General features: G+C 38.5%; 1 long non-coding RNA gene and 1 pseudogene across 1 annotated transcript; both read right to left on the bottom strand.

Annotated features, from left to right (window-relative positions):
* Positions 1-384: 384 nt before the first annotated feature.
* LOC132106675 (NBAS subunit of NRZ tethering complex-like) lies at positions 385-17246 on the bottom strand (annotated as a pseudogene).
* A 186-nt stretch (positions 17247-17432) lies between these two features.
* On the bottom strand, positions 17433-23510 carry LOC132106681 (uncharacterized). The gene is made up of 3 exons (XR_009424185.1): positions 23371-23510; positions 22701-22748; positions 17433-17560 (listed from the first exon to the last, which is right to left on the bottom strand). It is a non-coding gene; the product is annotated as an uncharacterized LOC132106681 (long non-coding RNA).
* Between the last annotated feature and the right edge of the window lie 2826 nt (positions 23511-26336).

Here is a 26336-nt window from a genome sequence, read left to right as displayed (position 1 = left end):
TTATGATGATGGCCTAAAGATAGAGAGAGAGTGTCTGAATAATGCGACTTCCTTTACAGAAGTAATTACTGTCATCAGCGGCTATGAATGAAAAGACAATGTTCTGGAGGGAGAAGTGTGTTGTCACTGGGGTTTAAAATAATACATTTTTCTTTTGACAATATTATATTATTGTTTAAAAGTTCGGGGTCAAAAGTTTGTTATGCTTACTAGGGCTGCATTAATAAAAAATAAAAAACAACAACAGTAAAAACCTTTAAAAGACTAAAATACTCATTTTCAATACATTTTAAAACTCTCTCTCTCTCTCTCTTTCTCTCTCTCTCTCTCTCTCTCTATATATATATATATATATATATATATATATTATTATTTTTACAAAGTCATTACAGTCCCTTTTTATGCATCCTTGCTAAAATAAAAGTATTAATCTTTCCAAAAACGCCGGCCACACAACTTTTAAACAAATATATTATATTCATAAATGAAAGATGTTACAGGATTTTGAGTCCATTAACTGAGAGCAATCATTTTTTGGAAATCATTTAAATATATTAAGCTACAGAGACACTAATTTAAACTAGCGAGACCAGGATGGATCATAAAATACAGAAGTATGGCGTTTTTGTAAAACCTAATGGCCAATTAAAAAGCAATATTCATTATGTTTCTTAAATTTACAACTGTCACCACAATCCTCACAAATATATCAATAATATTCAATATTCACTAAGGAAAACTAATACACATACAAAAGACACACCTCCTAACTGAGGAGCTCCCCATAACGGGCCGAGGTGACTGCGGCGAGGTTTCAAACCACTAGCAGGACTTGCCAAGTAAGTGAGGGCCCCTGAACAGCGAGCTAAAATCAAAGCAGTCTCACTCCACCAGCTCACATCTAGCAGAAACTGGTACTGATAGTTATCTGAGAAAAGAGACAGAGAAAGAGACAGGTGCTGTGGAAGACGAGACAAAAAAAAATCTAAATATAATAAATAAAACATTGCACAGACATTCGTTCATTTAAAAGTCACCATTCCACAGCTAAACATGACAGATGATTTAAAAACATCATTTTCAAAGAGGAAACAGAGAAAAAAGCACAAACCAAGGACAAGCAGACAGACAAGCTTTATGAAAACGTGTGATCTAAACCCACAATCAAAATGTCATTGCCTGAATTTAACGCCTCTCCACGAAGACACAAGACGCACGGCTTTATTAAGGCATTCTTCTCCCTCCCACTGCCTCTGTCTGGACTCACTACATAATTAATAGGGCTAGGTAAGTGTAGGAGTAGATACACATCTAAAGTTGAGGGTCTGGCTACCTTTTATCTTCTTTTTCTTCTCCAGCGGAGTTTTCTTTTCTGGGTTGATCTCGTCAAATCCCGGCTAAACGAAAGCGAGAACAAGTAGGAGAGTGTAATAAAGGATAGCTAGGGGTGTTTTTTTCTGAAGTGACAGAACCCATGCTGAACAGAAAGTGGTGGGCAAATCAGTGGAACGTAGCAGCATGACATCGAAAGTTTGAACTTCAAGTGCCACAAAGAGAGATGACACACAAGCACATATACGCAAGAACAAACAAATCGTCTTATGACATATTGCTGAAAGGTGTGTTCATTTCTGGCTGTGCCGTTGTAAGAGATATTAAAGCTGAAGTGTATCATTTTTCCATTTCAAAATATTTTATTTTACCCAGTTTTTATTGTTAAAGTTTTACACAATGAAATGTTGAAAAATAGAAAGAAAAATATTTTTTAAATGATATACACACTGAAGACCTCATATAAGTAATTAAAAGCTAATTTATTCTATATGGAGAGGGTCACCTCATGTAGGCAGCCATCTTGAAATCACATGACCAACTGACCACATGACCATCTTCTTAATTCTTCTTGGACACTTGTAAATAATCATGACTTTGTTTTTGTGTAAAGTTACATGCAGAAGGCTGGGGATAGATCTCTAAATATAGAGATTCTCGAACAAGAAAACAATGTAGAGCAGGACTTGATTTTGTCCATCGACAACTGACTGGATTGTTGATTTGTTGTTATTTGCTAATTGCTGCAATAATTATGTGAGTGACAGGTTGTTTCAAATGGCACATGTCATCAGAGAAGAGATAAAAATATGTATTTTGATTTCATTGTAACGTTAATATGCAGAGTCAACCAGAGTCAACCAGGTTAGCCTTTGTATATTGATTGGGCTGAAAAATGTAAACACTTTCAAAACATTGCTTTGTTTGAATGAAAATACCAAACAGCCCTGCATGGCAACATTAGCTCAACCAATGGTGTGAGTTTGGGGGCGTGACCAGTGGTCAGATTGTAACAATATTTCAAGGGGGATGGTGTGGTAAGTTTCTTTTTGGTGGGGCGGGGGTTGGGGGTTATGTTCCTGTACTTTTACATATTGATTAAAAAATGTGTGTTATTTTTAAATTTTGCCTTTTTAAATGATTTTAGTCTTTTTCCTTCTTGTGCCTGAAATGCAGACATTTTGTTCAATATTTTGCTAAATGTGTTTTTCTGCTATTAGTGCTGGCACCTCGTCTGGTTTAGGCTAGTCTCACATAGCCAGACCTTCAGACTGATGGCTGAAGGTCTGGAATCTATGGCAGCTTTCATTGGCCAAGGAGCTCGTTTTGTTCAGCGTCAAGTTTCAGGGTGATGTAATGTTCCCACAATAACAGACCGGTTAGTAAAACTCTCAGACGTATATAAAAGATTCTATGCCGTGAACTTTAAATATTTGACATCTTTTTGAATATCCAGCATTCAGTTGTTTCTGATAAGCTCTCATCATCACAGTTGTAAATTCAACGACTTTGTTCTTTCATGAGGTGGTTTGGCGCCATCGCATTTTTGTTTCCAGGTGAAACATTAAAGAATGTGACATACACGTCTCCCAGAAATCCTGTATAATTCAACCAATCTGATGATGACTTCGACACTCCTGAAGTGTTTCAACTTTTGTGTCCCATATTCATCAGACATTTAGCCAACGGCCAGTGAGCGTGACGTCTGAGACTGGGTTTAGGCCTGTCATGGGTAAATAATGATAACAAACCGCCAGTAGGTGGCAGCAAGTACATGTTTTAATAAATGATTTATTGAATCATTCAAATCAAACAATTCATTCATTCAAAACAGATAATTCAATTAGAAACTAAACAAGTGAGTCCATCTGAATGGACTGTTGAATCACTGGCTCATTCGATTCATTCAAAATCTGATTCATTCAAGGAACTAAACACTGTGTTGCTATGCACTGTTGTATAAAATTAATAGGACATTTGTGCTCGTGCACATATGCTGATATTCAGAAAAGTACATTGCTTGTGCAATGAATATAAAAACATAAAAACGTATACATGGGTCTTTCATTGCTTGAATTATAAGGGCATTCTAACAGGCTTAATTGTGCAGAGAATGCTTTTGGACTCTCACGACGTGTTTTTGTTTGGTTTTTGCAAAGTCAGTGACTCGATAATGTCAGCTCTCCTATGGTCTCTCAGTCCTTCAAAGTCACACATACAGCATAAAAACAATGTCGGGGAATGTCTTTAAATTATAATCAAGAAAAAAATTATACCTTTTCTGTTCAAAAGTCAAGTCAAGTCAAGTCTGCCTTATTGTCAATTCTTCCACATGTACAGTACATACTTACAGATAGGGCTGGACGATTATGGCCTAAAAGCAAAACCTTGATTAATTGAACATTTTACCTCGATTAAGATTAATGAACGATTATTTTGTTTCTGTTTTGTTATTTTGCCCTCATAGTTCACTGACAAGGTTTGTACTGTAAACAGGGCTGTAGCTGGGGTTAGCGGGCCCCGGTACAGGTTGTACCAGTGGGCCCTGTTTGAAAGTGTTTAATTTGTATGTTCGTTCTGTTTATTTGTTTGTGCTATTTACACAGTGTTTAATTTTTTTCAAGTTTGTAAGTGTCCAGGTACAGAAACCGAATTATTAAATGTAAAATAGCACTGTAAAAATTAAACATACAGTCAAACCAAAATTTATTCAGACACCTTCAACATTTCTCACATTATCAGTTTATTTGCTATAGTTTAGAAAATGGTAATAAAATATGACAAGAACTCAGAGTTAAACTGTCAGAACAAATTCCTCTTGATAATTTCAGATAACTTTGATTGTAATCCATTACATATCTTTCTATCAAACAAAACTTCAGACAACAGTCAATACTTTGTTGGCCAATTACCAAGCAATGATTAATTGTGTTCAGTCTGTGGTGTGAAAAGGTTGCATTATCAATTCCGCAAAGTAGAGCTCAGTTCAGTGTTACTGTCTGTAAGATGCGGCTCTCTCTCCGCGTGCGCACCGAGCACAGCGCGAGTAACCAGCTGCTCAGTTCAGCTTTTCTGCGTCTTGTGTTTGAATGCTTTAAAGTTTTTTGAATGGTTAAATTGGCAAGTGGCAAGGCTTAATAACACGTGAAAATGATACGCTTTCATGACGACATGCAGCAGCGTTCTGTCAACTGTCCTGAGCGTCTTTTTAGACTGGCCTCGGCCAGACGGTTGAGATCGACTATTAAAGGTGGGATTTGTTTTTCTATTGAAAGCGCGATCTGACATCATAGCTCACTATCAGCAGTTATTTTATCTATGTTCGTAACATTTCTTATAGATTATTGCTCGGTGTAAGAGATAAATAAAGATCAGATAAAGATAAATTGGCACAAGTACCAGTACGAGTGATTGTGTGTGTGAATTAGTCATACTGTCTCTATATTATTTTGAAGCTGTGGGTTGTAAATAGCCTAGTTCCTTCAAAAGTAGAAAAATATGCTATAATAAGTTTTGAGATTCTAAGCTACTTTAGTAATAAATCACAGGACAGCGCTGACAACTAGTTTCTGTGTTCCTCTGTGCGCGCGATCTTCACAGCTGTTTATATGAGTCTTCGTGCCACAATGCAGCTGCGCGAACATGGGAGCTCGAAATAATAATACACATCCGACCGTCTAATCGCTTGAATGTCCAAACCATTAAACAAATACAACTGACAAACTTTAGTGAAGACGCAAGGCTCACTGCTCGCGTGCCATCACTGTGTTGAACCGGCGTTCACCTCCGTGTTTTGGTTTTATTCCACTGACTGGACGGGGCAGAGTCATGTGGCTACACACGCGGTAGTATGCTTTTAAGGGGGATGTATTAACAGGATTAAAAAAACGAAATAACCGACATGGGAAAATTAAGTCAGTTAGAGGTTCTGAATTTCGGTTTCGATTACTTTTCGATTAATCATCCAGCCCTACTTACAGAGAATCGAAATTGCATTACTCTCAGACCCCCGGTGCATACAGATAACATTAACAGTAGAGCCTAAAAATCTAGATCAAATATAAATATAAAAAACAACTATACAATAAGGGAATGTAAAAAAGACATAATAAAATTAAAATTAAAGTTAAATAAAGCAGCGCAAGGCACAAGCAAGATAGAGTGCAAATCAGTGAAGTGAACAAACAGTGCAGATAAAAGATTTTTAGTGCAAAAAAGAAGCTTATTCAGTCTGATAAATTGACAAAGGGCTCAAGAGCAGTTATTTTATTTAACTGACTGATGAGGTAGTAGAATGACATCAGTTCCATGGTGAATGAGGTAGTGAGCAGACCAATGCTGCACAAAGTGACTGGTGCATGACATCGTATATTAGTAGGGGGGAGTGGAAGGACCTGGCGATGTGGGGTCTGGGTCGGGTTTCATAGTTCAGTGGTGCCTGGGGCAGAAGAGGGACGGGGGGGGGGGGGGGGGGCACGTTCAGGAGCGAGTTCAGCTTCCTGACAGCCTGGTAGATGAAGCTGTCCTTCAGTCTGCTGGTCCTGGCCTGGAGACTCCGCAGTCTCCTCCCTGATGGCAGCAGACAGAAGAAGCTGTGTGACGGGTGGGTGGGATCACCTGCGATGCATAGGGCTTTGCGAGTGAGACGGGTTCCATAAATGTCCAGGAGGGAGGGGAGAGAGACACCAATGATCTTCACAGCTGCTCTCACTATGGCAGAACCTGATTTTACCAAGTGAGACATTTTCCTGGTACAACGTCTTTGTTGTCCCTGGAACAACATTGTGATTAACTAATCAGATTTGAAGAACCAGTTTATAGATTTTGTGAAGTTTACGCTTAAAATCACTGTTTGGTGCTTGTACATCAGTGTCATTCATCTATCATTTCCTCTGATTTTAGGGATTACTCATGGTTAAGGTTAGTTTTAGGTGTAGGGATATGGTCAAGAATATATTTTTGGAGTAAAATGTTGTTCCAGGGTCAACAAAATATGTTGACCTAGGAACACATCTAACTCAGCAAAATCAGGACGTGCCTCACTATGCGTTGCAGAGTCTTTTGGCAGGATGCGTTGCAGGCGCCATACCACACAGTGATGCAGCTCGTCAGGATGCTCTCGATGGTGCCTCTGTAGAAGATGTACATGATGGGGGATATCACTGGCTCTTCTCAGTTTGCGGAGGAAGTAACGACGCTGCTGTGATTTCTTGGCCAGTGCTGCTGTGTTTTCGGTCCAGGAGAGGTCCCCTGTGATGGCACACCCAAGAACTTGGTGCTGCTCACTCTCTCCACAGTCACACCATTCAAAAACAATCTCCTTCGTCTTCTCCACGTTCAGAGAGAGATTGTTGTCACTGCACTATCCGGCCAGGCGGCTCACCTCACTCATGTAGTTTGTCTCATCTTTGTTGCTAATGAGACCCACCACAGTCGTGTCATCCACAAACTTAATGAAGAGGTTGGAGTTGTGTGATCAGCAGAGTGAAGAGGAGGGGGCTCAGCACACATTCTTGGGGGGCCCCAGTGTTCAGTGTGATGGTGCTGGATGTGTTGTTGCCGACCCGTACTGCCTGAGGTCTTCCGGGCAGAAAGTCCAACAGCCAGTTGCACAACAAATTGTTGAGCCCAAGCTCAACCAGTTTGTAAATGAGCTGTTAAGGGATGATTGTGTTGAATGCTGACCTGAAGTCTATGAGTCCTTTTTGTCCAGATGTGTGAGTGCTGAGTGGACAGCAGTGGAGATGGCATCATCGGTCGATCGGTTGGACCGATATGCAAACTGGAAAGGGTCCAGGGAGGGGGGGGGGGGGCAGACTTGATGATTCATGACTAGCCTAGCCATGGGACATGACTAGCCATTCAAAGCACTTCATGAGGATGGGAGTAAGTGCAACAGTGCAAAGTGCAACAATTGAAGCAGGATGGAGATGGCTTCTACGAAACTGGAATGATGGTGGTAGTTTTGAAACATGTGGGAACAACAGCCTGACTAAGTGAGATGTTGAAAATGTCTGTGAAGACAGTGAGTTCTGCTGCACAGTCTTTCAGTACACGCCCAGGGATGTTGTCAGGACCCGGAGCTTTGCGTGCATCGATCCTGCTGAAGGATCTCCTCACACTGTCTGGGGTCAGTGTCATCACCTGTTTGCCGGAAGGAGTTGGAGTCTTCTGTGCAGTGGTGCTGTTTTGTGGCTCAAAGCGAGCGAAGAAGGTGTTCAGCTCATTCAGCAGAGAGATGTTGCTTTCACAGGTCCGTGGTGGGGGCTTGTACTCCGTAATGGTCTGTATCCCCTGCCACAGGCTCCTAGTGTCTCTGCTGTCGCTGAATTGATGTGCTTTCCTCCCGGAGTGCTGTCTCTTAGCCTCTCTGATGCCGCGGGATAGGTTGGCTCTGGCTGTTCTCAGGCCCACCTCATCTCCAGCTTTGAAGGCAGCATTCCGTGTCTTCAGGAGTCTGTAGACCTCCCCTGTCATCCCCGGCATCTGATTGGCCCAGACAGTGATGGTTTTTGTGACTGTTTCATCATCAATACACTTGTTGATGTAGGCAGTGGGTGCGTTCGACTTGAAGCTCGGCTACAGACGGCGATCAGCGAGAGTAGCCGCTTGCAGTCGGGGGCGGAGTTGAAAACAGAAATGTCAAGCAGGATACTTTCAGCTCCCGTTAGTGACAATCACGTGGTGTTTGCATACGTTATCACAGATGAAGTGAATTAAATGCAATATTTGTAAAATACAAAGACTTTTTAAAAATGTTTTCATGAGCAACAGAAACTGTTTTGACATACTGCTTACATTTTCTATATAAGCAGCGCCATATTTTAAAGAATAAAGTCCAACATAAACATATACTATTTAAATACTAATACAGTGGGGCATATATACTTTTATCAGTGTTGTATTATAAACGGGACTCAATACAACAGTGCGACTACATTTAAAAGCTTTTACCATTCTAAAAACTCAGATTTGTTGCCATTATTTGAACTGAAATACTTCGACTAACCCGAAACACACGTGATCGTTGTCATGTGGTGGATCTGGCCAATCGTGCAGCAGCTGTCGTCATCAGCGCTCCTGCAGTCGCTCTGGAGAAACTGCGGCGGCTGAGTCAGCCGGTTGCTCTCGAAAAGCTCTTGCTGTACTTTGATGCCACACGTCACACGACAGTCATGTGGCGTCGGTGGTGTCGGCGCCGTCTCAAGTCGGGCACAATTTCTAATCAGCACGCACTGCTTCAAGTCAGATAGCGATTGGTTTGCGCAATGCTTCGTGAAGTCGAACGCACCTAGTGACAGTCTCTGAGTACTCCTGGAGGTCAGTGGAGTTATTATATGTGACAGCCTGTTTAAACATGTCCCAGTCAGTTGTGTTGAAGCAGTCTTGAAGAACCTCTGATGATCCTTCTGGCCACACTTGAATCCGTTTCTGAACTGGTTTGGCGACTTTAATGAGCGGTCTGTATGCAGGCATTAGCATGACAGTGATGTGGTCTGAGGCTCCGAGGTGGGGGAGAGGGAGAGCTTTGTAAGCTCCTCTCTGTGTCGTGTAAACAAAGTCCAAAATGTTATTACCTTGTGTTGGAAAGTTAATGTGTTGGTGTATTTTTGGAAACACACTCTTTAAGTCAGCATGGTTGAAATCCCCAGCTATGATGAGAAAAGCATCAGGGTGTGCTGTCTGTTGCTCACTGATGTACTGGTACAGTTCATTTAGTGCGTCGTTCCTGTTGCTGTTGATGTTGTTCGGGGGAATGTAAACCGAATAATCGACTTAAAACCGACTTAATAATCATAAACTCCACCAGGGGTGAGCAGTGTTTGCAGATCACAACAGCATCGCGGCAATACGCGTCATTGATGTAAACACAAAGCCCACTGCCGCAGGTTTTTCCTCCCGCAACGAGAGCTCTGTCCACTTGATAGCACATCAGCTGGTCGAGCTGAATAGCGCCGTCTGGAACGCTGTTGCTGAGCCATGTTTCTGTGAACACAAAAACACAACAGTCTCTTACAGTCCTCTGAGTTGAACGTAATAATGACACACAAAGGTTTAATAATGCTTTAAAGGTTCAAAAGTTGCGCGTGAACCATTTTGTGTGGAAAAACACTTGCTTCCACTTGTGAGCAGCTTGTTACAGTACTGAGTTCTGATTGGCCAATCGCCGCTATTTAGTTTGTGAATTATCATAAGTAGAGAATTTTTAAATTTAATTTGCATGATAATGCTTACATAATGAGTATTATTAATCTAAAGGGGTTGGTGGTTTTACCAAGGGGATCCGTTTTGTCATTTTTTTCAACCCTCGCAAATTCGAGCCACGGTGTGACTATCAAATTTCCTGACCAATGACAGGCAAGTATAGTGTTTAAAATACCCGTTTAAAGACAGTCATGATTTATTCCATTTTCATTGATTGGAATATTGGCGTAGAAATGCATATCAGCTTCAAGTCTCTGAAATCGAGCACACACACACACACACACACACAGAGTTATTTTATTACTTGTTCCTCTTGTTTCCAGCTGCCTCTCAGTTTGAATGAATGAATATCCGAGAGACTGAGACTGCCAGAGAAGTGGATCACAGCCAGCACTGTGCCATCAGGAGAAAGACTCATTCGGAACACGCCATCCTGAGTAAACATACACGTTCAATTAGGCATTACACTATTTATTCATAGTTCTTAGTAAAATGAAATTGAGCTTTGGCTTTTCGTTTCATATGCTGTCATACTGGCCCAGAGAGATGCATGCAAAAAAACAAATTCAATGAGCGACACAAAAACTTCACTGAGGTGAGTCACTTGTTCACTGTTATGCCTAGAGAGAGAAGTCGAAAGCTGGGCATCCTGAAGAATCCTTGTCTCTGGGACTACAAAAGTAATTCATAACTTCCTTCATGAATATCATGGATGCATTTACATACTAAAATTTGTTATACTCTGACTCATTCAGGTTTAAAAATACAGGTTAAACTCTTAGCTGGTATTTAACTGCAACAAAGCAGCTGCTGGTCATACTAGCTAAAGGTTATCAAGATGGTTTCTGGAACATGCTAGTTGGTGACTGTTAACTAAAATGGACCACTTAGAAACCAAAAGGTGTTTGAGCTTTTGAGTTTACCATATGTCATATAAATAAGCAATGCAATCATATCTCTTTATGAGAACAGGTTTAAACTGCTTGATTTGTTTTTCTTCTTAACAATATTCATGGCGAGAACAAGTTAATACACAAGTCTGTCACACAAGTTTCTTTGGATCTTCAAAGTTTTGGTTACCTGGATTTTCAAAAGAAGAACAGAAATCTTTCAGGCTAAATTCAAAATTAACTTAATTTGTGATTCAGTAAATGTTGACAGAATTTGAATTTTTGGTGAACCAAAAGAGAATAAACAGCTAGAAGCTTCAGTACTAAAGCTCTTACTAAGCCTACAATGCAGCTTCCAGAGCTCACTACATAAAACCTTTACAACCTCAGAAAACCAGAAATGAGCATGTGCTTTCAGGTTTGTGAAATACTGTGATGTGTGAAAGAATGTATGACTGTGCATTCTGAGAAGCAGTCAGTGCCGAAGTGGCTTTACTCCTTGAAATATCTGTTTCTTAAGGGGTAGAGTAGCCCATACAAATGCATAAACTACTAGAGTTTTTGTACCCTTCTCATACAATCCAATACAAAAGCAAGCACTGAACACACTTGGAGTTGGGGATTTGTAAAGGAACAATTTGCAAATAGTTTTGCAAAGTGACCAAACAGCTGATGAAAAAACAATAACCCAAGTTATGCATAAGGACCAGAATACCATAAAGACTGTAGGCTCTTTTGACCAGCAAGCATCACCCTATTAACTACCCAGATGCCCAATCACATTGCTACAATCTATCAATAACTTAAACATATAAGTTACACTTTAGTAACCATTCACAACACCACAGCAATACCACAGAAAACATTTTGTTACCTGCTAACCACTCTGAAAACTTTAGCAAAAATACATGAATCAATAAGCAACACTGAGGGATCCAGCCCCTAGCCATGCCCCCACAACCACTCAAAAAACACCATCAATGCCCAAGCAACCAGCAACCTAGCTAAATATTTAGGTATTAGTTGGGTAAATGTATAATGGTGAACAGGAGACTTTGTTCTTTGCTCAAATAGCAAAAAAAGAACTCCAAAATAGTTTAATTTGTCACTCGTGGTAGAAACACCCTCACAGCAGCACTCACTAGTATTTTCTAATTTGATGCATAGGTAATGTACTACAAAGTATAGTGTTAAAATTGAAGGATTCACTATGCTTATGACTGTTGAAATGCATCACAGTCTGTGAACACACACTCAGAACAATTTAGCAAGTGCAGAACAACACTTGGCAAACAACCACAACACCCTAATGTCAAAACAGTGTTGTTGTTTTTTTAGATATTAATATTAAAAACTCAGATAAAGCTCCACTTCTTTAGTCTTTTTTTCTCTCATCGGGAAACTAGTAAGATCAAAACCATGATCAGAGACCTGATTCGGCCAAGATTTTTTATTTATACATTTTTTTTGTGAAAGAGTGCATGTCGTGGATGCTGTTTCATCAGTACATTAATATTCCCTCACATGCCTAAAGTCAGACTCACCGCACTGTTGTCATCCTCATAACTGATGACCTGTTCATAGTGAGGTGACCCTGACAACACCCTCCATGCTGTGATCCCACAGCGGCTCACCATGGACACATCACTGTCTCCAGACTCACACCCTCCCACCAGCAGCAACCTGAGGAACACACAAACACATCAGCAGCATGAGTCAGAGGTAAACACACACACACAGAGCACCTCAGCCCTCTTATGAGGCCGAAGTAGTCCTTGAGGGGCTGATGAAACAGGAAAGGTACCTGATCTGATCTGCGCATGTGAACAGCACATACAAACAAATGTACACACACACCTCTACACACTATATATAAAGACTGCCCCCATGTGGCAACTAAAATCCGAAATATTTTCTTCTTCAAAAAAATCAATAAGAACTACCTAAAACACAAGCCAGAAAGGATTTCGGTTCAAACATGTATAGTGGGAATAACACAAATCACAAAAGATGATTTTGTGTTCACTTTTAGAGAAAAACATCCCTTTGACAGTTCTTCACAAACACACACACACACACACAAGAAAAACAGCTTCTAGATGGGGGTCTCACCTGTGGCCAGGATGATATGTTGCTGTGGTAATGCCTTAAGAATAGTGGGCAGAAAAACTGAAGGTGTGATTCTCTTGAAAACCCTGATTGGTTCCAACACTGAGAGCAAAACAGGAACAGGAAATCAATGTATCAACATTACTAGACCAGATGAAACCTGTGGTTCAAGAGAATAATCAACTAAATGCATGGCTTATAGAATAGAATAGAATAGAATAGAATAGAATAGAATAGAATAGAATAGAAGGGACTCGTGTAAAATGTAGCCGGGAATAAACATAAATTTTTCCATTTAATGTTAGCCCTACAAAAACAAAAATCAATAAATAAAATTTAAATAAAATAATGACTTGCTCTGCCAACATTTTACATTTTACATTTTTTACATTTTACACACTTCAATGGAAAACAGCAGCATATGGTGCAAAACATTACCTCGTCACTTTCAGTAAGCTAAATAAATGTTGCGTAAGTGAAAACCAATGTTAAGTTTGACATTATATATGTATATGATCAAAAACAATAGCAATAGTTAGGGTACTACAGGGTACCGTGTTGAAAAATTACAGTTAATTTAGCGCAAACGATTATAGTAAGATATGTGTATTGCTTAGCTGTCTTGATTAGAATGGCAACTGAAGTTTGCATGTTTGAATGGTTTCAAAGGACAAATAGAATTTTAAGTAATTTGTTGAGTTTCATAATTTCTTAAGGACTGAGTGAGAATATGGTTTCCTAAAGAGCTTTGTGTCAGAAACACTTTTGAAAGCACCATTTTGTTTAATGTTAGTCCAACATTTCTAAATGACTTTAAAAACTTCCTCAAAGTAATGCAACTGCAAACACTTCAATTCAACAACATGAGGGAGAGAACAAGAAAAAGCTTTCTTCAGAGCTTCAAAGCCTGCAGCAAAGTTTTTGAGGAGAATGAAGTCGATTTTTTCATCTGCCATTACTCTCCCAAACAGATGATTTAAACTTTGAAAACTTGAGCTGACTGATTAAACAAAGAATTACAAATTGGAAACTGCAGGCAATTTCATTAATACTCAAAGCTAAGCCTCACCCTCAGAACAGAGATAAACAAAAGACGCAGGCTTTTGGGTTTAGTTGCAGGATATCTGGCCCTGAAAGAGTCAGAGGGAATAAGGATAGAGAGGACCGGCAAGTACTGTATCTGAATCATCAGAATCTTCTCTGGTGGTCTTGTTTCAATATCCCTCATCATTTGAGCCATGTATTAGGACACAAATACTCTACTATCTAACATCCCATAACACTCCTTAAAGACAGTAAGAAGGATTAATGCTTTCTTATCCTGGCATGTCCTCCCAAACGCTTGATGACAGACACAAAGTCTGGCTCCTATTGCAACTTTTGGATTTAAATACCGGGCTAAACAAATAGCATAAGCCCATTAAGATTCTAGCTTGCCATGCTGGCAAACTCTTCCCATTTTTATCAGCAAAAACCATCAGATGGTCTTTGAGAATGTTGTCTAAATATTAGGCTTGTGCTTTCTCAACAAATACCCACAAACCTTTAACCCACTTTTCTGACTCTCTTTGCTATGTATTGTATGGTTTGATTTTCTGTGTTACACAAATGTCTTTGCATCAACAGGTTACTCTCCATCAACATTAACATTGTTTTGGATTGGTTACCCTCCATCACCATTTGGATTTTGGATTTACATATTTTCCTTTATTTTAATATTATTAATTTTAAATATAATTTACATTGTTGTTAAATGTAGCTAAAGTCTTTAATATATATTGTAATATGTATTATATTATATGTTTAAGTCTTTAATATATATTTTAATATGTATTAAATGATATATACATATATAAAATATATACAATATAATACCAAAAACAACAGATGTATATATATATATATATATATATATATATATATATGTGTATATATATATATATACACACACACACATATATATATAGTGGGAAGTCGTGACCTAATGATTAGAGAGTCGGACTCGCAATCGAAAGGTTGTGAGTTCGAGTCCCGGGCCGGCAGGAATTGTGGGTGGGGGGAGTGCATGTACAGTTCTCTCTCCACCCTCAATACCACGACTTAGGTGCCCTTGAGCAAGGCACTGAACCCCCAACTGCTCCCTGGGCGCCGCAGCATAAATGGCTGCCCACTGCTCCGGGTGTGTGTTCACAGTGTGTGTGTGTGTTCACTGCTCTGTGTGTGTGCACTTTGGATGGGTTAAATGCAGAGCACGAATTCTGAGTATGGGTCACCATACTTGGCTGTATGTCACGTCACTTATATATATATACACATACATACACACACACACACACATATATAATAAACAACTATTAATTTTGTGCGTGTTTGTGTGTATAGAGGGGATGCAGGGTTCCCAGGTTTTCGGGGAAAAAAAGCGTCCAATTTCTACTCAAAACTAGCAGTGGGAATCACCAGTGGCCCCACAATACAATTTTATCCCAATACTTGTGTATCGATACAATATTATTGCGGTTTTAAATATATTTCAATATTCCGTGATATATTGCAATTTATTAACTTTATCCAACTTCAAATTATGTCCCCAAATGAAAACTTTGTTTTAACTAAAAATAAACATTTCTAAGTTTGTTTAACTCACTTCAATTTTATTGTTGCAGTGCAAAATAAAATTGTCAAGAAAAACTGAAAAAAACACTTTCACGAAAATCTTTCATAAATGTTGTATGCACCTGGCAAACTCAACTCTTTGTATTACAGTCTAGTCTAATAAACCTTAATTAAATGTAAACAGGTATTCACTGCTGTGCCACTACAGGCATTTTGAGCAATGCAGCTTAAACTTGTACCCAAAAGTTGTACAGACCCTTCAGCAATTGGGGCATTTGAAAGTAAATTAATGTTAAAAAAAGAAACGATGAATATACACAGAAACATATTTGCAGTGCTGCCTGTGACTTTTATTAATAAAATAACATGGATACTAGATCGCTACATTATTTTCCTCAGCACCGAGGTAACATCGAAGTAACTAAACAGCTTCATTGTTTGTAGAGAGAGACGCACAGACGCAGGTATATTCACACACACTGTCATCTCTCTCTTGATCGATAATTTATTTAAATAAATGTGGTCTTCCCTGTATGATAAATGTGGTCATCCCTGTATGATTTGAAGCAGGCAGAAGGCTAGAGCTAACAAGCCATAAGTGACAAAAATATCCGACATGTTTACTCTTCCAGTTAAATATTGCGCTGCTAACATCATAAACAGCTTTAAGTGATCAATGCTGGCAAATGGCCATAGAATAAGTGGAATAATCAATGGCTTGTCGTGCATTAAGGGATTTTAGAAAAAACTCAACACCACCATCTAGAGGACTGTAAAGAAACCAGTTGTTATTCTACCAAATAGTATAATAAAAAGATCGATACTTGACGTCCGTGTATCGATACAGTATTGCCGCGGAAAATATCGCGATACTATGCTGTATCGATTTTTTCCCCTACCCCTACTCAAAACAAGCCCAAAACAATCACGTTTCGAGGAGGGTTCCCCCAGTAAAAAAATTAAGTTCAGGGGTGTTAAAATCCATGTTTTCTGAGGGGTTCCTCCAGTAAAATTCGCATTCCAGGGGCTAAATATTACATTATTGAGGGCGCTTCTACCCGAGGACATGAAAAAGAACCTGCGGCAGCAGAGTTAAAGCAGCCCAATTCCATTTGAAAACCATGGACTTGGCAACACTGAGGTGATGAAAAAGAGTAAAGCAGGCATTTGGACTGTGAGAGAAAATGTGTCTAAACTTAAAATGCATTTTTGCCCTGTTTGCATTTGTGTTGTTTTACTACTTACAAAGTTAGTAAAAAAATATTATTTACAATACACAGCATGGTTTTTAATCATATTTTTAGGAGGGACAACCCTCAGATGGGGGCGGGGTTCCTGTGCCCCCCGACCCCCCGTGGGATTTCCTCCTATGCATGTACCTGACCAGGTAACTCTTGAGCTGACCGCTGTAGCTGATCACCAGCAGCTCTGCTGACCACTGGGCGCTGGCGGTGTATTCCAAGAACATCAGACCAGCTGCTGCATAGCTAAAATCTCCTGGGAAGCTCATAGTCTAGAAAGACGGACAAAAAGAAAGACATCAAAAAGATGAGGTAGAGATGGAAACAGAGTTTGAAAGTGACAAAAATATATGGAGTCATACAGGTCATTACACTCTCAGACTCTGGTATAGAGAGAAGGCATCTTGTGAGACTAAACTAATAGTTTCTGACAGAGAGATGGAAGAGTGTAGAGTAATGTGGGGGAGGATGAGAGCCAGCAAGAGAGAGAGAGAGACCAGCGATAGACTGACTGAGACCTCACTAGCAGTGCAATCAAAAGAAACGCAGAGGAGGGGATGAGGGGGAATTCGAAAACAGTAAAAGGGGCAAGAGAGCTGCCTTTCTGATAGAGAAACTACACAGAAAATGTCCTTCAAGGGCACCAGGGGCTTCGAGCTGAAGGGAACCAGAAAATGTGTTTCTTGCTTGGGCAACAGAGTGGGGAAAGGCCCCTCTCGAGAGGGTCAGGCCTACCCAGTCTACAGACAGAAATAGAGCGAGAGAATATGAGAAAAGCCAAGCATTGCAAAAAGCCAGAGGGCAACGCACACAAGCCTGAAATTTGGTCATTAGGAGCCAGTCATTACTGCTATCATTTACACTGAAAGAGAACTGCACACCAAAAGTTACTGTACATGGAAAGTAGAACCAATTTCAACAGACTGAGTGTGAGAGAGAAAGAGAAAGAGAAAGAGAGAGAATAACTGAGGAAATGACAGACAGAGCGAGAATGACATGAGGTTAGAAATACAGAAGATCAGTTTGAGTGACATACCGGTGGAATAATGAAGAGTTTGCTGGCCATCAGGTCAAAGACTCAGACCGTACCAGTGCTGTCAGCATATGCCAACAGAGCACAGTCATGACTCTACGCTACCCTGCGCCAGTGAAAGTTTGGATCCTTGGGTACTGCAGAAGGAAGGAGAACATAACATTCTGAAGTACAAAATGTATTTAGATGTGATTTGGAAACTCCTGTTTAAAGGTTTGGGGTCAGTAAGATTGTTTAATGTTTTGGAAAGAAGTCTCTTATGCTCACCAAAGCGGCATTTATTATTTGATTAAAAAAGAAAAAGAAAAGAAAAAAACATTAATACTAAGAAATTTTCTATTTGTATATATTTTAAAAAGTAATTTATTCCCATGATGGCATCCAGAACATTCAGCAGCCTTGACCAAAACCGTAACACCTTCTTCTGGATTCATATAATAATAGTAAGGTTAAAAAAAAACATATTAAGGAATACTCAAATAAAATATATACACCTTACTGACCCCAGACTTTTGAACAGAAGTCTAAACAAGCTTAATGTGATTTGCTCAAATATATGCATAATGGTCACTTATGTCCCTGTATGTAAATGAATGAATGGCATTATTAATGTATTTTTGAATAAAGCAAGAGATCTGTAGGGGGAAAAAAAGAATGACAAAATAGAATAATTCTACTGACAATAATTCATGCTCTCAAATTCTCAATCACAGAAGGTGCCTTTCCAAAATAAAAAATAAAAAATAAAAAATTCTGATCCATCTCTCTCCTCTTTCTGTCTGCCAAACAGGTGCTCTTATATTTCAGGTGGATGAAAAATCGTGAGGAAAACTCAAGAGCGATCAGCCTCCAAACCGTTCAACGCAGTCAAACAGCACCCGATTCGGTGCGGGATGAGCCCAAAGGCTTTTCAATTAAAGTTCAAAAGCCCAGCGTGATAAAATCTGTATACTTAAACACTAAAGTAACACTTAAAAACCAACTGCATGATACAACAGCTTCAGGGCCTAGCAACCGTTTCATCCCCAAACTTCCTGCAGACTACAGACCAAGACCATCCAACTAGTGTTCATCAGACAAGAGGGGGGTTAATAAAGCAGACCTTTGATTACAAACATTTTGCTTTGGTCCGAGCCGCACCGCTGAGATCAGACACACACCGCGGCGCAGCGCACATCAAAGCAAGCGGTCGCCATAGTAACCTTATCATCAGTCCGACCCCTGAGGTCTTGGAAACGCAAGCTGGTGATTTCTATTCAGGTAGAAATGCACAGACATAACGGGGGAGAGAGATTCATTAATTCACAATGAACGCTGGCACTTAGCAAGATAAATATCAGTAGGGGAAACGCTTAAGCAGGGTCCATAAATCACCTCTCAGCTGTTAAAAGCTAATTAATCTAAGATGAACGCTGGGGCCAATATGCCTGAATTTGTGGGATGCGTGTACTGTATCCTATTTGGGCAGATTCGCACACCGTAAATCTCATTTAAATAATGGGAAAAAACAGAGTGTTTTATTTATTTATTTTATTTTTTTCTAAAAGGAAATATGCCAGGTCAGCAAAGCCAACCGGTTGAGCATGTACTCGCTATAAAAAGTCTCCCTGAGACTCAAAGTGTAAAGACCGCTGCGTCACCTTGAGCTCTCACAACGAGAAACAAACCTGAGGAACTCTCAAATTGCATTTGGACGCAAAGGGTTAGAGCAGCCGTTCATTGTAAGCAACTCATGATTTCAGTTTGGGGTGAATGCTGCTGATCTGCAATGGTTTGTGCTACCTTGCATTCACTTATTAATTCTTAACCATTTGGAGGTGACATCATATGACAGGATATGTCACGTCATCAATCACATCATCTACTTGTCCAGTGTTCCATGCCTTGACCAAAACAATTATGATGAATCATGCTGCACTACACAGATTTATGTTAGGGATGCATTATATATATGGGTACATTATTATTGGCTAAAAGCTTTTATAAATTTTTGTTGTTTATTTTATTTATTTAATTTTACATTTAATGGATTATTACAATTAAATTACCATAATTTAACAACAAATAATTAATAATTTACTTACACTGTTAAATGTAATCCTTATCACACATAAAAGGATAAAAACATTTTTCATAAATGCCCAAATTCACCTGTACCAATTATTTTTATTTTGACTTTTTTGTTAATTATAATTATAATTATTACTACTTCTACTATTATTATATAATTTACAAGTTTTAACATCAGCCATATACTGGTTATCAGCATTATTTATATACAGTGGGGAAAATAAGTATTTAGTCAGCCACCAATTGTGCAAGTTCTCCCATTTAAAAAGATGAGAGAGGCCTGTAATTTTCATCATAGGTACACTTCAACTATGAGAGACAAAATGTAAAAAAAAAAATCCAGAAAATCACATTGTAGGATTTTTAATGGATTTATTTGCAAATTCTGGTGGAAAATAAGTATTTGGTCACCTACAAACAAGCAAGATTTCTGGCTCTCACAGACCTGTAACAAATTCTTTAAGAGGCTCCTCTGTCCTCCACTTGTTATCAGTATAAAAGACACCTGTCCACAACCTCAAACAGTCACACTCCAAACTCCACTATGGCCAAGACCAAAGAGCTGTCAAAGGACACCAGAAACAAAATTGTAGACCTGCACCAGACTGGGAAGACGGAATCTGCAATAGGTAAGCAGCTTGGTGTGAAGAAATCAACTGTGGGAGCAATTATTAGGAAATGGAAGACATACAAGACCAATGATAATCTCCCTCGATCTGGGGCTCCACACAAGATCTCACCCTGTGGGGTCAAAATGACCACAAGAACGGTGAGCAAAAATCCCAGAACCACACAGGGGGACCTAGTCAATGAGCCGCAGAGAGCTGGGACCAAAGTGACAAAGGCTACCATCAGTAACACACTACGCCGCCAGGGACTCAAATCCTGCAGTGCCAGACGTGTCCCCCTGCTTAAGCCAGTACATGTCTGAAGGTTGCTAGAGAGCATTTGGATGATCCAGAAGAGGATTGGGACAATGTCATATGGTCAGATGAAACCAAAATAGAACTTTTTGGTAAAAACTCAACTTGTCGTGTTTTGGAGGAGAAAGAATGCTGAGTTGCATCCAAAGAACACCATACCTACTGTGAAGCATTAGGGTGGAAACATCATGCTTTGGGGCTGTTTTTCTGCAAAGGGACCTGGACGACTGATCCGTGTAAAGGAAAGAATGAATTGGGCCATGTATAGTGAGATTTTGAGTGGAAACCTCCTTCCATCAGCAAGGGCCATGAAGATGAAACATGGCTGGGTCTTTCAGCATGACAATGATCCCAAACACACCGCCTGGTTAACGAAGAAGTGGCTTCGCAAGAAGCATTTCAAGGTCCTGGAGTGGCCTAGCCAGTCTCCAGATCTCAACCCCATAGAAAATATTTGAAGTCTGTGTTGCCCAAAAACATCACTGCTCTAGAAGAGATCTGCATGGAGGAATGGGCCAAAATACCAGGAACAGTGTGTGAAAACCTTGTGAAGACTTACAGAAAATGCTTGACCTCTGTCATCGCCAACAAAGGGTATATATCAAAGTATTGAGATAAACTTTCGTTATTGACCAAATACTTATTTTCCACCTTAATTTGCAAATAAATTCATTAAAAATCCTACAATGTGATTTTCTGGATTTTTTTTATATTTTGTCTCTCATAGTTGAAGTGTACCTATGATGAAAATTACAGGCCTCTCTCATCTTTTTAAATGGGAGAACTTGCACAATTGGTGGCTGACTAAATACTTATTTTCCCCACTGTAATAATATTAATATTTCAAATCAAAGTACCATTTACCCTAATGTCCTGCCTATCTGCAACTGCAAGTAGCAAATGATGGTTCATAGACAACTGACAGCATAAATCAGTGTTAATTTACTATAGATACATATTACTGCTTATTATTTTTCTTTCTCATCTGATGCTCTTAACTCACACTTCATTCACTAAAAGAGATTCATTTACACAAAGATGGCTTTTTAATAAACGGCTGAGAATGGTAATGCACTCTTGTACGCAGAGATGAGGAAAGCATTCCCATCAGGGCTAAAGCACATAACACACATTTATCTGTTACATATAAAACATCACATTCTGCTCCTCAAGACGAAAGAGGAAAAATGCAAGAAAGAAGCGTGAATATAGAGCACAAAAGACTACGCAAAGTGAATCAAACACATCCATTACATATACTTCACACCACTGGAAATTCCGTCTTTATAGATGATATTGGCTGAATGCAAATCTCCATGAAATGAACTGAAATGAACTAGGACAGTACAAATGAAAGTGAATTGAAAGCAGACTTGCATGTCTGCAGGCCTAGTCCCTGAATGATATTGCTCATAAAATATTCAATGCAAATGTAAAGCTATAAAATATAGAGAAGGGAAGAGAATAACAAGTAAAAGAGCCTACTTAACCAAAGACTGGAAACTCAAAGTGGCAGATATCAATCGAAGATAAGGAGAATATTTTATATATATTACACACACACACACAATTACAGCATATAGCAATATGCGGTTTATAGTAAATACATTTCTATACACAATATACGTCACCTGATCAATAATTCATGAACTGCTCTAATAAGGATTAAAATGATTTTAGGTTCCAATGCTGTAAACATTTTTAGAAATCAAGCAATATTTGCTAAAAATGTCAAATTTCACAGAAACATTTGGTTATATGTAACTAATTTTGTTAAAAATCTGGGGTAATGACCTGTTAATAACTAAAAAACTAAATGTTTACTGTATCTTGGCATTTTCCTATGATGGATCCAAAGTCGTCTCTAGATGACCTGAAAGAGCGCAAGAAGCCCATTAGAAGACATGAGCATTTTGAGGTTCTATCAGCCTCGGTAAGCAAATATAGGAGAATATGGAGAAACTATAGATTTTCTACATTCAGCAATTTGATGTTTAGGGGTTGTTTTCAGAACATCAGGCTGTGAATTACTTAGACCCTGAAGCGTGACACTTTCATTTCTGCGCGTGCGGATAAGCTGGTGCCAAGAGAAATAAATCACACCTACTGAAACTGAATTGTACATGAAAACACACAAACAAATATTTAAAAATACATCATCTGCACCAAATCATCTATTTCAGAAGTAGCTTTGCTCAGCTGAACAGCACCTGAGACAAGAGTGTGAAAAATTAACCAATTACAGAAAGGAAAGCAAACATTTCCAATCGATGTGCAGAATTACCTAATTTCCAAGCATTTGTCCTGAACCACAGCCAGGAGCTTCCCATTACTGGAAGGAAAACATAAATAAATTAAATAAATATAAAAAATGGGAAAAAAAGAAGACAGAATGACTGTGTAAGCAAACATGGGGCCAAAAATAAACATTTCTAAAACAGAGAATGTTGTCTTCCATCTGGAAATCAATAGCTAATTAAAGCTTGCTGTCTCTGCTTGTATTGCACTGTTTTGCATAACTAGATAACTGGCAGGAACAAGCAGAACATTGAAGAAAAAAATGAGTTTGATTGAGATTACATGGCTTGCATCCACAAACAGATATTTAATTACTTTTGGATATCTCACAAGAACCAAAACACACAAACAAATGGTTTCTTGAAAATCCAAGAAATGTGTTGTTGTGGTTATAATGAACCTAAAACAACTCTATACACAAAAGAGTCATAATTAGGGGACCCAATCCAATGATTTTTGGTGAGACACAGTATACGCTTTAGCAATGCAGAGTCAATGAGGTGTGGATGATCAATATGCAGCAAATGCTGAAGCTTCAATTGCAAAAGAGCTTTTCACACTGCAGATGAACCTGACAAACCTCACCTGGAATACACTGAGTCAAACTCTCTGTCTGAAAGGCTTGTATACAGTATGTCAAATACTGGTGATATTACCTTGCCAGCACCAGCTGCCAGTGAATGTTTGCAAGGTGAACCAGTCCAGGTGGCAGAGTTGAACTGGAGGGGCTGAAATACAGAAAAAATACATAGACTCACACAAACATTAACAGCTGAATAATCTGGTACTATGTCTCCTTGATTGATATAGTAATATAAACTGCCATTCACAACTTTGAAGTCTGAAAGATTTTTAAGAACAGAAAATTCAGCTTTGCCATAATATAAATTACATTTAAACTATATTAAAATAGATGATAACAGTTGTAATCATATTTAATATACTTTTGATTAAATAAATGCAGCCTTGGTGAGCATGATAAACTTCTTTTAAGAACATTTAAAAATCTTATTGACCCCAAACTTTTTAAAGGTACTGATTGTGGTGTTATATCTTCATGTCTAATTATTTAAATATGGGAGAATCATTATCTATTACAAATTGTAAATATGCAGCTACTGTATACTGTAAATAATGTAATAATAATCTCTGTACCAAGTTAAGGCAGCGATGCAATTGTTGGGCAAAGCAAACCAGCTCATACAGTGTGTGTGTGTGTGTAACTAAAACTATTAAAAACTTAGAAATAAAACTAAAAATATAAATTTCAGATTGAAAAAAGAAAACTGTTGTTAAAAAGAAAACTAATGTACTAAAAATGTATCAGAATAAATAGTGCTAAATTTCTAAAAATGCTAAAGCTATATAAAACAATTTTTAAAAAATGAACTATTAAAAATGCTAAAGGAACATAAAAATAACTAAAACTTACCATAAAACTCAAATTAAAACAGAATGTTAATAAAAAAAACAATTAAGTGAATACGTAGATTAAGTATTTCTCATCTAAAAACAAACTAATCCCAAGAAACCCCAAAATTCTGACATAAGTAGACTCATAAACAACTTTATTAGGACTTAATTCACAAAATAAGATGCGATTAGAATCAGGTCTTGTATTATTCAGATGGAGTTTATTTTATCTTGAGTAAACACATCAGCCAAATAAACATACTCATACTGAAACACTCTTCTCTGCGAATCTGATTTGGAAAGAAACGTGTAAGCTGCCTACGTAGAAATTACAGTCACGTTTTATCTTACTTCTGAGACATATTCTTTTGCATTAATAAACATGGCATCTTGCAAACATTTTCAAATGTGCTGCATCTCATTTCTGCACTTGGTTACTGTGTTACTTCAGTCCACGCAGCTGAAAATAAAACACAAACAAACACGAAGTCTATGAATGATATCATAGACTGTTTTGATCAGCTGTCAGCAGGAAGTTAGTACTTGAACCTGCTCCTCAAAACTGCAACTGGTGATTATAATTGACAATATACAGAAAAAAAAGAATATATGACGAGTTGTAAATCATAATAATGGTATTTATTACATAATCATATTTACAGGTAAATAAATCCTGGATGATGATGAACTTGAATACGTCGCTCAAAATAACTAAACAGATCTGCTTAGTTAATTACACGTAATGTTTTAATATCGGGTGCAAATAATCATTTGTTTAAAGAAAGCGCGTATATTTCGACAAACCTGCGTATCTGTGTCTGGTGGACAATTCTGTGTTAATAAATAAATCATATAAAATATTATCCTCTTCGTCTTCTAGAATAACATCACCTGCCATGATGACTGCGCCCACGTCACACTACGGCGGTCTGTTAGGTACATATAAAGGGACTCTGGGAAGGGAATCTTTTAAATACTAAAAGACTAATACTACTTAAATACTAATTATTTATAGATGGTTTTCCGAACGTTTTCCATAACTAAAACGTAATTTTAAAATGCTTGTCGTTATAGGTGGTTATAGATAAGGTTTTTTTTTTTTTTTTTTATCTCTTTTTATCACACAAAAAGCAAGACCGACGGAAATGAAGTGCGAAACCAACAGCCAGCACACGTTACATCCGGAGGAGAGACTCGCAGGCACCATGGCAGCGTTCGGCGGTGAGATTTACCTGTCAACACTTTAGGAGAACTATCAGAATATGTTTTTCGTTATTATATATTGAGTGTGGTTAAACTATTTGCGATCCTGATATTTTGTCATTTTTCCTTCTAGAAATGGGAGTGATGCCTGAAATTGCACAGGCGGTGGAAGAAATGGACTGGCTGTGAGTTAGACACTCTCTAATAGCTATTCATATACACAAAATAGATGTATTAATAAGTTAGTTATCTGTGCATCCTCTCTTTGAGGTTGCCAACAGACATTCAGGACGAATCCATCCCACTGATTCTGGGCGGAGGGGATGTGCTCATGGTGAGTTCGAAATCCAGTGCTGTGTGTGTGTGTGTGTGTGTGTGTGTGTGTGTGTGTGAGAGTGAGTGAGAGTGAGAGTGAGAGAGAGAGAGAGAACCACCTCTGTGCTCACTTGTGTGTTTATGTTCACAGGCTGCTGAGACTGGGTGAAGCCATTGATATTAATATGTTTTTTCTGTGACTGTGTACTTTACCATAAAAATAGCTGTGATGACACATCAGAGTGGTCTTGTAGGCCTTCAGTATTCCAGTCATCCAAATAGTTTATGAGACCCTTAAAGACCAGCAGGAGGGGAAGAAGGGTGCTGTAAAGACAGGAGGAGCAGGTATTAAACCTTCATCTATAGATCAGCATTCAACTCATTTATGTATAAAGCCGCTACTAGTTTACATTGATATTCCATGGGTAAGAATTATTATGAGAGAGTGAGACCATACATTTCTGTTTTTTGTTTTGTTTTTGTTTTTTCTGGGGACAGAACTTGTTTTAAGTGGCTTGTTTTGATCACACAGTAATAGCAAAGTATAATGTTGTTATTTTTTACCATTATTTTTTTATTTAATTTTCACTAAATGTAATAAAGCTAAATAAAGCTATATATATAAATAAAGTGGGAAAAAAATTTTTGGATTTCTTGTCCATTCCAGTTTTTAATAAATGGCAGATGAACC

Source organism: Carassius carassius, chromosome 27 (assembly GCF_963082965.1).
Source record: "Carassius carassius chromosome 27, fCarCar2.1, whole genome shotgun sequence".
Classification (NCBI taxonomy): domain Eukaryota; kingdom Metazoa; phylum Chordata; class Actinopteri; order Cypriniformes; family Cyprinidae; genus Carassius; species Carassius carassius.
Note: the sequence above shows the minus strand (reverse complement) of the source record. Positions and strands in the feature narration are given on the sequence as shown.